Here is a 15,371-nt window from a genome sequence, read left to right on the forward strand (position 1 = left end):
TACAACAAACGCATACAATACATTTCTACTGTTATTAATCTCAATTAACTTTGTATTACGTTATCTAGTACAATCAGACAAATATAACCTGAACTGAACTAATCTAAGTACTCAAACACCCCTTCACTAATTAAGACGTGGTATGTCCCGGGACCTTTAAAATGGGGCTCGATAAGCTGGTGGACTCTTTTAGCACGAGCACTCTGGAGAGGAGACACATCAGAGGTGAGTAACTTGAACACAATCTTTTTACAATTTCACAATTGACTGTTAACCTGCATTCAATTAATCAGGCAAAGATTACACCATACTGCATGTTTAGGTAACCAAACTAGCAAACTGAGTGCATGTGTTTCTTTTGACAGGTCTGGCCTCCAACCAACATCAACAAGATGTTTTGTTAAAATAATTTTTAAATAAATGTTAAACTTTGTGTTTGTGCCTTATTTAATTTACCAGTAACATAATGAGCTAAAAATGATTTGTATTAGGACCTACATTACATATGGCTTTAACAAAAGTTAAGTTTGACATTGTACAGAGCATGGTCCTTATATCAAATTTCTATTTCCAGCATGCCCAGCTGCACAAGCTCTTGTGCACTGTGCTGATTTTACAGCCAAGATTCAAGTAACTTGAAATTTTACCCTGAACACGCTGACCTCCACAACGTGTCCAAAGAGGTTTCAGCCTAGACATGAGGCGAAGGTAATGGGGGCAACAATCCTACTGTAGAAGAGTATTAAGCAAAAGTTAAATATTTGCATCTCTGAATTTATGTAACTTAAAGTTGATTTTTCTTGTAAACCAATGCTTTAAAGGCTTTGAACACCCACACAGGTGTTTTCATTTAACCTGGCTGATTAGACCTCTTCCCAGGACTGTGTGGGTGTGTTTAGACTGATTGACATCTTCCTGGGTCTCTTGTTGGCTTTGTTCCACATGTTAGGGCAGTACAAATGACCCTTTATCATTTTTATTGGTAGAAAAGATGACCTAATTCTTTAAGCTCTGGCACACTTCAACCTGAGCAAGGGTCTAATCAGCCACAGTAAGTGAAATCACCTGTGGTGTTCAGAGGCTTTAAGTTCAGCATTTTTTCCCCAAGACTACAAATGTGTTGAATTTCCCTCCTAATAAACATTTGCGAGGCACATTTTCAAGTGTTTTTAAATCCAGCATTTTTGACATATTTAATGGCTTGAAGTCTTCAACATCCTTGCCTTTATTGTTGGCACATGCAGCACATCTTGGTGCGTTATTGCCACCTGTTAATCAGTGGAACAGTGAATGCTTTGGCAGGGCTATTGACATGATCTGGAGTATTGCTATAACTCTTGTGCCTGATGAAGTTGTTTAATTAATCCTATGAGATAAAAAATGGATGAAAGTATGATCTTCACTCATTATGCAAAAGCTCTCTTTTATGATCAAAAAATGTCTGCTGTTCAGCTCTGCAGGAAAAGAACGTAAATTGATCATATTGCCTGCAACATGAATGCATGATTAGTCACTGCAGACATATTGCAAGTATGCATGAGCCCTGGCTGTACCAACATTCATAAAAAGGCTATTATGTTGCAGAGAAAAGTTAAGTACATGTTTAGAGCGATGTGAACAAGCTGAACTAGTAAATTACAGAGCTTGTTTACTCCTTCCCCCCCCCCGACTCTGATCTGATTACCAATATGGAGTTTATGCAACATTGGCTGTGTCAGTCATTTGTCATACGTTGGTCGCAGGTCTGGTTTCCTGTCTCTCTGATGGACGTGCAGAGGCCAAGTCCGTACATCAGCACCACATCTATAAATCAACTCCCGGCGCCTCATCTTGTTTGGAAATGAAAGTCTTTATTGATTTTGGCTCCAACTGTACATCCGTCTCCAATTTGTACCCCATCCCTCCTTTTCTGAAGCACACTTTATTAAGCCAACTATCCATCTCTAGGCCTTGCTCACCATGAATTTATAAGTGTTTGATATTTATTTATTTTTTAAGCCTTAATGTTCCCATGGGTAAAGAACACTGAAACAAACAGATTTCATTTCAGAATGGTTCTTGGTGACTTGGGGTTGCGTTAGTTGTAAAATGTATGGGGGGTGGTGTAACGATTTTAATCGTAAGATTTATAACTGTTGTAAAAAATAAGTTGTAAAGCAAGAAAACTCATACATGCATAAAACACGGTGTACACTGTCACTACACGTCTTTATTCTCCTCTGCAAATGTGGCTACAAATGAATTTACTATCATTACACCAATTTGAAAATTAAAAAACTGACCGTTGACTTATGCTTTTACACAGGACACCAAAGTGCCACGAGAGAGAGCTTCTTATACTTGCTTATACTTTGTCACCTCGCTTCCTCATTTGCTCATAATTACTACAGCCACGAGTGGTCGCTGCTGAAAAAAAAGGTAATTATCAGTTATGAGCTGCTTGCATAAATTACCTAATATGGTCATTTCTGGGTGAGGGCGGTCGGGATTGATTTATTGATCGATGAAAACGAGACACTTTACACAGAACCAAGGTCAGTATTTTTGCTCTGTGTCCATGGCTCTGTGTTAAACACAAAGGAAATGCCAAAACACACATTACTTGTAATAAACTGCACAGTTTAAGGTTGGGAATCTTTCATATAAAACACCCAGAATGTATTGAGCTAAATTAAATCATAATCAAGAGTAATAGATCACTGTCTGTCCTGTCATTATAAACAATTTGGTCACTTGTTTGACGGTTAATTAGTTAATAGCTGCTTGGGTCCTGGTATTATACATCCTGTCACACTGCCATGGCTTACTGGGACACTTGAATGTTATTAGTAACACCTGTGCTTTTCCTCTTCTGACAGGTCAATATGTCCGCTGTGACAAAAGCATCTTCCATTTCATTTTTAAGTGGCACATTGCTTCCATATCTTTCCATTAAAGATGGCTGCTCTAATATAAAGCAATGGAAATGGATGTTAAATATCGAAGGACTAGGATGACGTTTTTGGCAAATACACTTCTTCGCTTTCTTGCTGAAAATTAGATGAGAAGCTTGATATCACTCTCACGGTTGCTAATACCAGGAGCCAATTAGTAAAGACTGGAAACAGGGGAAACAGCCAGCCTGCCTTTGTCCAAACTTACAGCTTAATTAGTTTCAAAAGCTCTGGTTGGTGTGTGTATTGTTGAGACAAAGTGAGGTTAGCAGTTCCCCCCCCCCTCTATCCAGTTTGTATGCTTAGCTGAGCTATTCACCTCCTTGTTCTAGCGCCATACTTGAAAACCTGAGAGTGGTATCAATCTTCTTGTCTAACTGTTGCAAGAAAAAGAATAAGTATATTTCCAAAAATGTCAAACTACTTCTTTGAAGTAGGACATTTCAATGATGTTTTGTGGTTTTTATTATAATCAAAGCCTGCAAAAGTGTGTAATTAATCTGACGTAACAATCCATAGTATCTACAAGGGAGGGTAACTCGTCTCTAATGAGGCCCTACTTTGGGATTTAAGCTGATATAACAGGTGTATGTTTCATAAGGAATATTTAAATAACACAGAATGAGTGAACATGAAGGGATCTTTTCAAGTGTAACACTACTGGGAACTATGCACGTGCATGGTAGGCATGCGTATATTTGTGAGTTGGTGCCCGCTTAAAAACCATGACGGTAATTTGTCAAGAGATTCTCATTAGTGTCTAAAACAATTTGGTAATTATTGGTTCTGTTGTTCAATCAACTTATTTTTTCGTCCTCATTTGAACACTCCCGTGCTTTAAGCTCGCAGTAATTACTTCCCGTGTGGCTGTCGATTTACACTTCACCATCTTGTGGGGGAATTGCGGCGGTGCCAAGGGCATAGAGACAAGGACAGGGGAGGGAGGAGAAGGAGGAGCAGGGGTTGAAACACAGTCCGCTGATTCTTGCCTTTCTACGATAGCATCTCTTTCAAAATATCTCCACAACAAATGGCTTTGAGGGATTAAGCTCATCAAACATTTCCTCCAATGGCCTCATCTCTTATTTGTTTAAGGAATGCACTTTTCTTTTCTTTTTTGTCGTTAGTTAACGCAGCGGGACTTAATGGAATTGTTGTGATGTTGATGTATGGGGGATTGTGTGAGGAGACATATGGAGAAATGTAATTATGGATGTTTCAGGGCTTCGGGGAGGAAGAGAAAAGGAACTTGTCAGAAAGGAGAGTTCAAGAAACAAAGACAGCGCCATTTGTCATGTGAGACAATAGTCAGAAAAAAAATTAAATCAAGGGATTTTTACATAAACCGCTTTCTCTTCAAATTGGGTTTTACCACCAGCATAACTGAAGAATATTTTGTCATGTTGAAGGGAGTTGCGTAAGATCATTTTGCAGAAGCCTTTGTTGTTATGCTTGGTTAGATTTTTCGGGAAATAATGAAAGAACCATTAAAGTTGCCTCAAAACAAGACGGCTATTATGCAGTTATCGTTTAAATGAAGGAGTGTGAGCTTTAGCTCTACATAGATTGTATTAAACTTTGTAGTGTCAGCTCTGATCAGATAGAGGTTTAGATTATTCACTTGAAAGTTCTGTTTCCAAAGTTCAACTGAGGTGTACAAGTATTAACATTTGCAGACTAAATATTTCATCAAAATGTTTTAGGCAATCAATGCATTTTCGGCCATTTAAATTACAGGGAAAATCACATATATATTATATAGTTATGGATGAAAACTTAGGGATGATTTTGTTTATTAGCTGCTCCCAATTTACAGCATTAGAACATTTTTTTTGTCAATATCTCTATTAATCAAGGACCTGTCTTTATCTTTAGGTGCCTCTTTTCTATGGAAAAAAATAAAGAATACTGAAGATGGGCATTAAGGCACCAGGTATGAAGAGCATTTATTATAAATGTTGGGATGTTAAAGGACCTTTACGTCTGGATATAACTAATACAGCAGTTCAAATTAACTATAAGTTAAAGGTCCCATGACATGGTGCTCTTTGGATGCTTTTATATAGGCCTAGTGGTCCCCTAATACTGTATCTGAAGTCTCTTTTATATAGACCTTAGTGGTCCCCTAATACTGTATCTGAAGTCTCTTTTATATAGACCTTAGTGGTCCCCTAATACTGTATCTGAAGTCTCTTTTATATAGGCCTAGTGGTCCCCTAATACTGTATCTGAAGTCTCTTTTATATAGACCTTAGTGGTCCCCTAATACTGTATCTGAAGTCTCTTTTATATAGACCTTAGTGGTCCCCTAATACTGTATCTGAAGTCTCTTTCCCGAAATTCAGCCTTGGTGCAGAATTACAGCCACTAGAGCCAGTCCCACAATGAGGTTTCCTTAGGATGTGCCATTTCTGTGTCTGTAGCTATTAAGGAGGAGAGAGGGGGGGCAAGGTGGAGGGTGGGGGTGTGGCCTTGACCAACTGCCACTTTGCTCATTTGAAAGCCATGAGGTCTCTCTCTCATGGGTGGGCCAAATTCTCTGGGTGGGCAAAGCAGAGAAAGGGGAGGTAACCTTGCTCCTTATGACCTCATAAGGAGAAGATTCCAGATCGGCCCATCTGAGCTTTCATTTTCTCAAAAGGCAGAGCAGGATACCCAGGGCTCGGTTTACACCTATCGCCATTTCTAGTCACTGGGGGACCATAGGCAGGCTGGGGAATGCATATTAATGTTAAAAAAGTGAAATTGTCATGCAATGGGACCTTTAAACTCAATTCACGACATTTAGGGTTTTACGGCTACAGGCTGACTTAGTGCCTCCAACTTTTTTGTGCAGCTATATCAAGCACTTCTATTTGAAAATCTATGAACTTATCAGAAAGGCGCTGTTGTTGCTCCTTTTCAGGTAACCAATCATATAGTATTACAGAGGGAGGGACTCGTCACCCTGTAGAAAATGGAGAAGAAGCTTGTTCTTTTGGCCATGTCCGTCTATCCCGAGCTGTAGGATCTCAGACAGAAACTATCACTGCAAAGACCGAAAAGCCCATTTGTGGGAGCAAATCGGCCCGAGATATCACGTAACTGAGCCAGGTCTTCTTTTTCTTGATCTTAAGATTTTGAGTCATAAAAATATCAGAATCAGCCTAAAAAACTGCTGCGTTTAACGTGTTGAATGTAATATATAAAGTTCTAACAGTTCCAGAGAATATATTGAGGACTTAACCTTGGTTTGCTCATCTGTGGACTTTCTTACATATTTGATGTAGCTCTTTTCGTCTATCGATTTATACCTTTTGGTGATGCCTTTTAAAAAGACTGGGGTTTGATCTTGATTCCATTATTTTTTAGAATTGAATACAATATCAGTAAGATAAAAAAAACCTGGGTATCTATGCAAGTATGCACGTGTGATGAAATCTTATAAATTGCCCCTATTGTGGCCCTTGGACTACAGCATAGAGAGGTAACTCAAACATTTCAAATAATAGGCCTACAGTACAGTACATGACTTATTCATTGCATTACTCAGCTGTACAGAAAGCTGCTGCGTAAGCAGGTTGCCTATACAAAAAAAAAATATATATATATTTATTACTGAGCCTGAACCAGATGGACAGAACCAAGGCCGACACTGAAAGGGAGAAGAAAGACCGGGTCGTGCCACTGACAGTCCTGTGGGGATCAGGGCTTTCAGCAAAAAATAAATACAAAATAAAATAAAATTCCACATCTTCCCTCTCTTCCCCCCCTTAAGACAGTCCGCCAATCCTCCTGCCCTCTCTTTTTAACCTTTCATCGGACATGTTTCATGGTGCGAGTAAAGTGGCCGTCAGAGCTGCGGGGAGGAACGGGTTGCAGAGGGGTTGGCAGGTTATTTCGAGGGCATGATGGCAGTTTGAGGTGGCATTTTACTTGACGCCAGCAATAGTCATGCCTCCAGCTGTCGTGTCCCATCGCTGCATTCTTGCACTCGTTATATCACACTAGGATTGACATTGACACACAGCAGAGATTAAGGGTGTAGATGAAGAAGAGAGGGACGAGGATAAAGTGGAAAAACACACACTAGAGGCTGTACTATAGTAAACTCATCAGCTGCTTCTAAATTACCATCTAAACCATATCTATCTATCTATCTATCTATCTATCTATCTATCTATTTATTTATTTATTTATTTATTTATTATCTCTGTCTGGCTGCCATGATGTTAAACATGCTAATTTTCCACTGTTTCTGCTGACAGTCTTTTCTCACAAGCAGGGCATGAGGGATGTTTGTTGCAGGCTAGTAAGTCTCCCACACAGGCAGAGACTCCACTGATGTCTGCAGTCCACTCCTAAAACTAAATCAAGATTAGACATTCCACGCCTATTTCAAATATTTGAGTGCTATAGGAGTTTGTGCGTTGCTTTTTTCTTTTTAAATTGAGCACCGAGTGTGAAACTCTATTTTATACATTATGGATACTCTAACTGACAGGGTCTTCAAGGTATGACATATAGAAGTGCCTTTTCCGAACAATATTTTGACATGCTCATAAAGAATTCATAGTGAATGCTCTGAATCCTGTGTATAGTAAATACTGCAGCAGTGTGGTGGGCTCGGTGAGAGCTGAGACTGTCCTTTCAGCTGGATCCTCTGGGCTCAGTCCCTTGTGTTGGCAGGCAAACGTCCTGCTAGAGTCAATCTTTATCACTGACCTCAATGCTCTGCCAATTAAATCCTGAATGAAAAAGTACAAAGACATTATGAAGAGAAGGTTTTCTGCATTCTGACGTTCCATTGGCTGGTTTCTGTCTTTGTCTAGTGAGCCGCCTCTTGATGTATCAGTATTTAACTCCACCCGACTCTGTATATTTTCCACAAAGCACGAGTAAAGAGGAATCAATGAGGCCATTCATGCAGATGGCTCATTGGCCGGTTGGAGTAATGGGGCGTAGACAGCCACCACGCCATTGGCCGCTGCATGTGATGCCTTGAAAGATAGATGGGGAATGAAATCACTTGCTGTCATTTCAACTCTATCATTCTCAGCACTTCTTGGTCACTTTGCCAGGAAGACTAGCGGTACGTGACTACACGGCCTAAGCAGCTCTAAACCTTCCCCGTACACTGGAACAAAGCAGGACTGCACCAGCAAAGCCAAGAGTCAATAACTTTAAGGAATACTGCTTGGAGCGCATCTTGTCCGCAAAAGGGAAGAGATGCATTAAAGCCGAGATAAAACAAGTCAGCTCATTGAGGTGTATTCTTATCTCGTATCTCCTAAAGACACCAGGTGATCCTGTGGAGAGTTAGCCAGGCCGTCAGATGAAACTGTGATTTGTAACTTTCACCTCGCAGCCACAGAAAGGGGATGTGAGATTGTAAATTCTGCCCAGAGGCACCAAAGAAGAAGAGAACTGCCTCGCAGCCTGAGAGTCAAGACGAGAGTCTCATTGGTATTCAGTGCATTAGCATGGGACCTGGCCCAGTCATGCTGCATATATTTATGAATAGCAGTTCTTCTGAGGTGCGAAGAGGGGAACGGGGCATCGGTGAGAACAGGGTGCAATTAGCTGTGTGGGTGCTCTGCTCTCTTTCTTGAACTGTCCTAACACTGCCAGGCTCAACCCTGTGCCAAGCACAGCTGTTGCAAAGCTAATGAACATGGCGCCTCGCTCTTGTGTCGAGCTAATTCACACGATTCTCCTTTAATTTTGCCCGAGTTCACGTGAGAATAACCACTTTGGCTTGTAAGGATTTTTTTTTCCTTTCTTGTGTACAGCCACGTTGCACACGAGTGCTTGGTGATGCTGTTCCGCTTGAGCCGCCTCGCTCAGCGGAAAGGTAGAAAGGAGCATTAATTCTTAACCCTGTGGGAGGAGCGGCTGAGAGCGAGGCGGACGACTGCGAAATCCATCTCTGTCTCGTCCCCCTTGAGAGCCGAAAGGTCGCTCAGCTGTCAGGAAGTAAAATTCAATACCTCAACCTTTCAAGCATGTCTCTATCCTCTGTGTCCCCCGTCAAAGCTACACAATCCCTCTCTGATGCATCTCTGACAGTCGGGCTGCTCGCCGTATGGACGATTCATGTTCAACGAATCCACGTCTTCAGTCGCTGCTGACAGCCTCGCTGTCGCCATGACATCCACGACCAAGTAATGAGTCACATTACCACATGCTAAACTGGCCTGATGAACGAAATGTATTCATCCTTACCGGCTTGCTTACTTGATGATTAATCAATCAATACATGTGACTTCATTAGTGTGAAACAAGAGGACATTTTAAACCATTGCAACAAACATTATCATCATCAAACTGCTAATATTTCAGCCAGTTCTCACCATTCGTTCAAAAAGCTACAAAAAGTGAATCACTGTAATTCATAAGCATTCCACGTTTTTTTTTTGTTGTTGCTGTATTTACTATATTGGTGGCCACTGGAAGACTGGGTGTTAAGACAGGACTTTGAAGCCAGGGAGCGGAGTTCGCTTCCCAGGGAAAACAATAGGCCTAGACATTCACCCAGGAATGGTGTGTTCCTTGGGAGTGTTTTAATCCAAACCATTATCTTTTTCCTAATCTTAACTAGTCATTTTGGTGCCTAATCTTAACTTTCGTCACGGCAAAACGCTTATATTTTGTGGACTAAATTTAACCGTAATATCCGCCAAAACGAGCGGAAGCTCACGGTGCTCTGTACGCGGCTCAAAGTCACCCATTTTCGGCTAAACACATCTACCAACTGCCACTGATACGACCGAGGAGGTCCGTAGCCCGCGTCGTGAAGCTCTGTAGCAGCTTAAACAACTAGCAACTGCCGCTCTGCGTCACGTGACCAGCTGGCAGCCTCCTAATTTCGTAGGATATCATACATTTTGGTGTGCATAAATTTTCGTACGGTATCATATGGACCCGTTGTGAGAATGAGTTATAATAAACACATTTCTATGAAAGGGCCATTATTCCCCAACTTTGAAGACGAGATGAACTGCAAGTAGAGGAAGGACGTCTAAGGCATAATAAATATTTTTTTATTTATAGAGAGCTGATCACAGATCAAAATCACAAAGTGCTTTACAGTAAAACATACACGATGATACATATTAAAATCACAGTACACAATTCAAATTACAAGGTAATACATACAAAATAAAGTGCAAACAGGTCAACCAAAAGCCTGTTTAAAAAGGTAGGTATATGCGTTTTTAACATTTAAGATGGAATTTCTAATACATACAAACAACTCTGTCCAAAGTTAAGGATTAACAATTAACCAGACGTTCCATCTGCCAGGACGTCGATAAACAAAGTGTAGTACTGTGTGTTTTTACTCTGAGTTCTTTTGAATGACTGTAATCTTTTGTCACAGGATCAATTATGTCAACTCAAAACTTTATGACATGTTCGTATCAAAAATTCTGAGACAAGGCCGAGATCTCCTGAGTCAAACCATGTGAAGTTACGGCGTGTTCATCAAGAGTGGCCGTGACTTTTGAAGGTCTCTGTTGTTTTGCTGTTTAAAAGAGTGAAAATGACAGCGGCACAACAGAGAGCCTGCGCTTTGGTTGTGGCTCTTTGATAGTCAGGTATGACGGCTGGCTTTTATGCCACTTTGAAGAGAAAGGTTGGGGGAGGTGGGAGAATACAGACTGTTACGTAAAAAAAAAAGAAAAAATACACAGACACAAACAACATCAATACAAACGCAGACCCTATCTGCTGTGAGAAGACATGCCTTAAAATACATTTGCAGTCGGTACTATATATAGACAGGATGTGGTGTTATATTGGGCCTTGATAAAAAGTAAGCATCCTCAGGTAGGGTTAGGAAGTATTGACAGCCAACTGTGGTACTGTAGGATTAAAAAGGCAAACAAACAGGTTCAAATATGTCAAAGAATATGCGGTAGTTGGTGGACTTGCTTGCCCTACCTCTCCTCACCCGAACTTTCACCTTCTCTACCCCGTCTGATAAGAGCAACATTACAAATGCATGCTGCATGCCCACGATTCTTTGATACTGCAAGGAACTTAGGATTTTAAATTCAGATCAAGATTGCAAAGTTTCCACAGATAGCGAATTAGTCCGGGTGAATTACAGGGGAATGGATATGTATAATTATGCACAAAACATCACAAGAGACTTTGTTTATTTAAAGCGACAACATGATAAGTAGGATTTAAATATTGGACACTGGGACACTGTTGTACTGCATTATCAGATACACCGAAAGCACCAAAGCGGCCATTATTAAAGCAACCACAGTTATACAGTTAGATAAGGAAGATGAGTGTAAAAAAAGTAAATCTGCCTTCCAAACATCCATCGACCTTTAAAAGCAAGGACTACCAATTTTCCAGTGTTGGTTTGCCAGCGTTTCTTTAAACTGTAATGAGTCGTTTCTAGGAAAAGCGGCATTTAAATTGGCAAGAGCACAAGCTACTGTATGCAATATTTCAAAATGTTTGCCACCAAGTCGGCAGCAAATGGTTTGGCACTTGCAGTGGGAGTACCTCAAAATAAATGTTAATTATAGAACAGCCAAAGCTGTGATTCATATACTTGTGTAGTTGTATCAACGGTCTTTAAACTCAAACTTATTTCCTGCATAACTGTTTTCACTTTTCTCATGCTGTATACCACATCTCATCACTAAACATAGTGTCATAGCGGTTTTCTCTTTACTGGAACAAAATTTACAGTGAAAGGTCAATTGTAGGCAAAGGGATATTCTTGGCAGCAGAGACGGTTTAAAAGCAAAACACCGCAACTCAGTAATTTCCTGTATCTGTGTCACATGGGTTTCGCCAGGCCCTGAGTGTATTGATTACAATGACAGAAGTGAATAGATATATCTATCGATAGACATTTATTGATCTTTCGGGAAATTCATCTTGCACCATACAGCTCATCAGACAGACAGACAGACAACAACAGGACCACTAAACCCTCCCTCACCCCCGCACAACAACAATACACAACACCAAGTATCTCTACATTATAAAATAGTAAAGTGCAGTATCATTAGCACCAGTGGGCTATCAATAGTAAGGTGCAACATCATCAGTGACATTTTAATATTAAACCAAAGTGCAGTATTACCACACGGAAAGGATCACGTTATTTTCCCTAACTTATTCAGTAGTGTAATGCTGGTAGGAATAAATTATTTGCGAGCCCGGTTGGTTTGTAAGGATGGCACCCTATATCTTCTGCCTGATGGCAGCACCTCCTACGCCTGGAATAGGTAGCCTGTCACCGCAAATGTGAACAAAGATTATGAGCCATTCTTTCACCCCATAGTCACCAAAGTAAATATTGGACCCGTTTTTCACAAGCCACATACTGTATCTCTCAAGCATCCTGATGGTATTTTCACACATGGTATTTTTCAGATGGACAAATCAGGAGAAAATTGACTTGAATTGTTCCAGAACCGTTTGTCTCAGCAAAAAATCTTGCGAGGTCTGGCAACACAGATAAGCTAAAGTCAGCTAACATTCGCGAATGCCACAGAAGACTTATTTTAGTAATGCTAAATATGGCTTTTAGTAGTGTAACTATTTAATGTTAGCCAAAGAAATGAAATACATTTTGAAAATGTAAAACTTTTCATTCATCCACGTGGCGTTCACTACACTACCAAACGAAGCCGCGCCCACTCAGGAAGTGTGTGCACGTCTGTCCAAAAATAGATGTATGAATATGTACTTTACTTTTCTGTCAAGGAAACTCATATTTTGCCTTTGAGTTATACCAAATATCTTTCATTAGACTTATTAAGAAATTGTGGACATGTAAAATAAAGTGTTACCAAAAATAATAGTATGAGGGAGTGTCACGCTAGCAGCTAGGCAACAAAGTGAGTAAAGTTAAGTTAAAGAAAAGTTACAAAGTGACCACGTTAGTCTCTGAAGTAAAGGCTGGACTACAATAGAGCTGTTTGGAGCAGTTTGTGAACAGTGTTTTCTGTTGGAGATGGTAAGTCCCTTTGGGGTAGACTTTGGGCTTTTTCACTTTGTTAACCTATAACATGCACAAAAAGATATATAACACAAAGGAAAGGAGAAAAGCCAAAAAGCATAATATGAGCACTTTAATATCAAAATCTGAACTATATGGGGACGGAGTGGTTAGAAAATCAGAGAGAAAGTAGGAAAAGATTGGAGTTAGAAAAGCACCACATAGACTGCTGGTACATGAATGTGAACCACAGTCTCTTGTGTCAAAGTCAATCGCTTTGTTAACCCAGACCTCCTCCCATTCTGTCGATGTTTTGTGTCGGTACAACAGCCGCATGCTACTTCCACCTTTGCTACAAAGGGAGGATTACTTTCACCACAGAAAAGTAAACACACGTTATGTTGTTGTTATTGTGGTGAGGAAATTGTCTGTTTTTAAGATTTTCACACATGAGAACGTTATCTCCCCTTCACGTTGCCGTCACGTAATCATTTCGTGCTGGAGGACCACAATCTCATTATTCCACGTGAATAATCTGCATTAAATTTTTGATTTGATTTCATCAAATTTTTCCAAAGCTGTGTTGCTTTCCATAGCAGTCATTGCCATAACCATCCATTTAGTTCCACTTCTATTTTTGCCAGCGTGGTCTCAAATACTTAATTACAGCGCTGCCTCTCACCCGCCGCCCACATCCCTTTGATCCATTAACACGGTGGAGCCGTGACACTGACAGCCAGGCGTGCTCAGTCCAGCCAAGCCCCACAAAAAATGTAGTCAAACCCCTCGCCATCTTTTTATGGACATGGCACTGGGAGGACTGGTGGGATAAGCCTATTGGAAATCAAGTCTCTTCCTGCAGTTGCCGGAACAATGGAGGGAGGCCTGTGGATCGGTCAGAGCAGCTTAAGAACCACTCAGGGCTCTGTGTGTGTTTACATCAATATCCCGCTCCTCCGGGAAGAAAAAGAAAAGAAAGGACTGCGAACAGAGAAAGGGCAGGAGCAAGGTGGGGTATACACAACAGGGAGTAAGGGGAAGGTGCATAGGGAGATAGGATGAAAGAGTAAAAGGTAATAGGGAGATGGGAGGATTGATGGGAATTCAATGCTAAAGACTGGGGAGGGATGGAGATCGAGCGGCATTAGCAACAGAGTGATAGAGAAAGGGAGTGAATTCGGAGATGAAAGGGATTGAAAAGAAGAGGATGTGGGTGGCACTGGGAAAGAAGAAAAACGGGGAGAGAGAAAGAGAGAAATTCCTCCGGGAAGTGAGCCAGTTGGGTTGAACAATGGGAGTGCATAGCAGTGCTGATTAGGGTGGCGAGGTGGGAGCTGACAATATGCTTACTGCTGTTCTTCATCCGGACTCCAGCTCTGCCAGTGCAGAAGGCACTCCACGCTCAGCAAGGCACTTTCTCTCCAACCAGCACCGTGGGCAATTAACCCGACCACCTGCTGCTCGCCAACAAATTGTCTATCGTCCTTGCCGATCCGGCTCCACTAAAGGCAGTCAAAAACATCAAGAAACTGCTCAAAACACTTGCCACCCAAAATGCACACACTGGCGTATAGATTAATTCTAAGGAGAGAGAAATAAAGTGTGTTTCTGTGTGTGCGCGCCACACTGATTGTTTGATTGTTTTATTACATGTGGTATGGAATGTACCATATCTCAAAGGGTCCAAGGAAAGTGAATTCATCCATCTTAAAAGGCAGGATCTGGACCAAACCATCCACTGTGATCGATGAGGGCAGATATGGTGTTGGGGTGGGGTGGGTGGGGGGGGGTCAGAATCATTCAAGATTGCAGGACAACACTGAAAAATTGGTTGCTGAACCAGACAGCGATAGATTTAAACCGTGTGCTCTCGTTGAGTCTGTAAATCAAATGTCCGCAGAGAAAGAGAAACCCATGATTATGATAGCAAATCTCTATGACTTGTATTTGCAGAAGGACTTTTGAATTTAGCTCACAATGGATACATGCATATATAAAAAGGTTCTGGTTAATGGATGAATCTATGAATACAATAGCCATTGTATTAACTATTTGCAGCAGTGTTTATGGATCTGGCAGTAACCTGATCTCAACATGTGAGCTACTTTCCAAAGCATTTCCACATTCATTAACTCCACTTCTCTTGTTGTAATTAATCCCACACTGAGACTCTTCCATTGAGATTTTTTTTTTTTTTGAACACATGGACATATACGCTTACCACACACTTTGGTACGAGGGTGTCTGGGGGATTCTCAGCAAAAGGTTTGGCATTACACACACAGGTATGAGAAAATTCATCTGTTTGTTTGAAGAGTCCTCACTCTGTGTGAACGGGTCAACACAGCACACTGGTATCACACACACACCAAGTGTTGACAATCTACTTTAAGCTTCGCAGTGACGGTCCTTCATGGCCTTTCTGACGCCCCCCCTCCACCTCTCCATACAGTGATGAAATATGACCTGATCTCTGTCTCTGC

General features: G+C 41.0%; 1 long non-coding RNA gene across 1 annotated transcript; it reads left to right on the forward strand.

Moving 5' to 3' along the window:
• The first annotated feature begins 196 nt into the window (after nt 1-196).
• On the forward strand, nt 197-2,199 carry LOC120554443. The gene is made up of 3 exons (XR_005638450.1): nt 197-225; nt 575-708; nt 1,743-2,199. It is a non-coding gene; the product is annotated as an uncharacterized LOC120554443 (long non-coding RNA).
• Nucleotides 2,200-15,371: the final 13,172 nt, after the last annotated feature.

The sequence above is a fragment of the Perca fluviatilis genome, chromosome 24 (assembly GCF_010015445.1).
Source record: "Perca fluviatilis chromosome 24, GENO_Pfluv_1.0, whole genome shotgun sequence".
In the NCBI taxonomy this organism is placed as follows: Eukaryota; Metazoa; Chordata; class Actinopteri; order Perciformes; family Percidae; genus Perca; species Perca fluviatilis.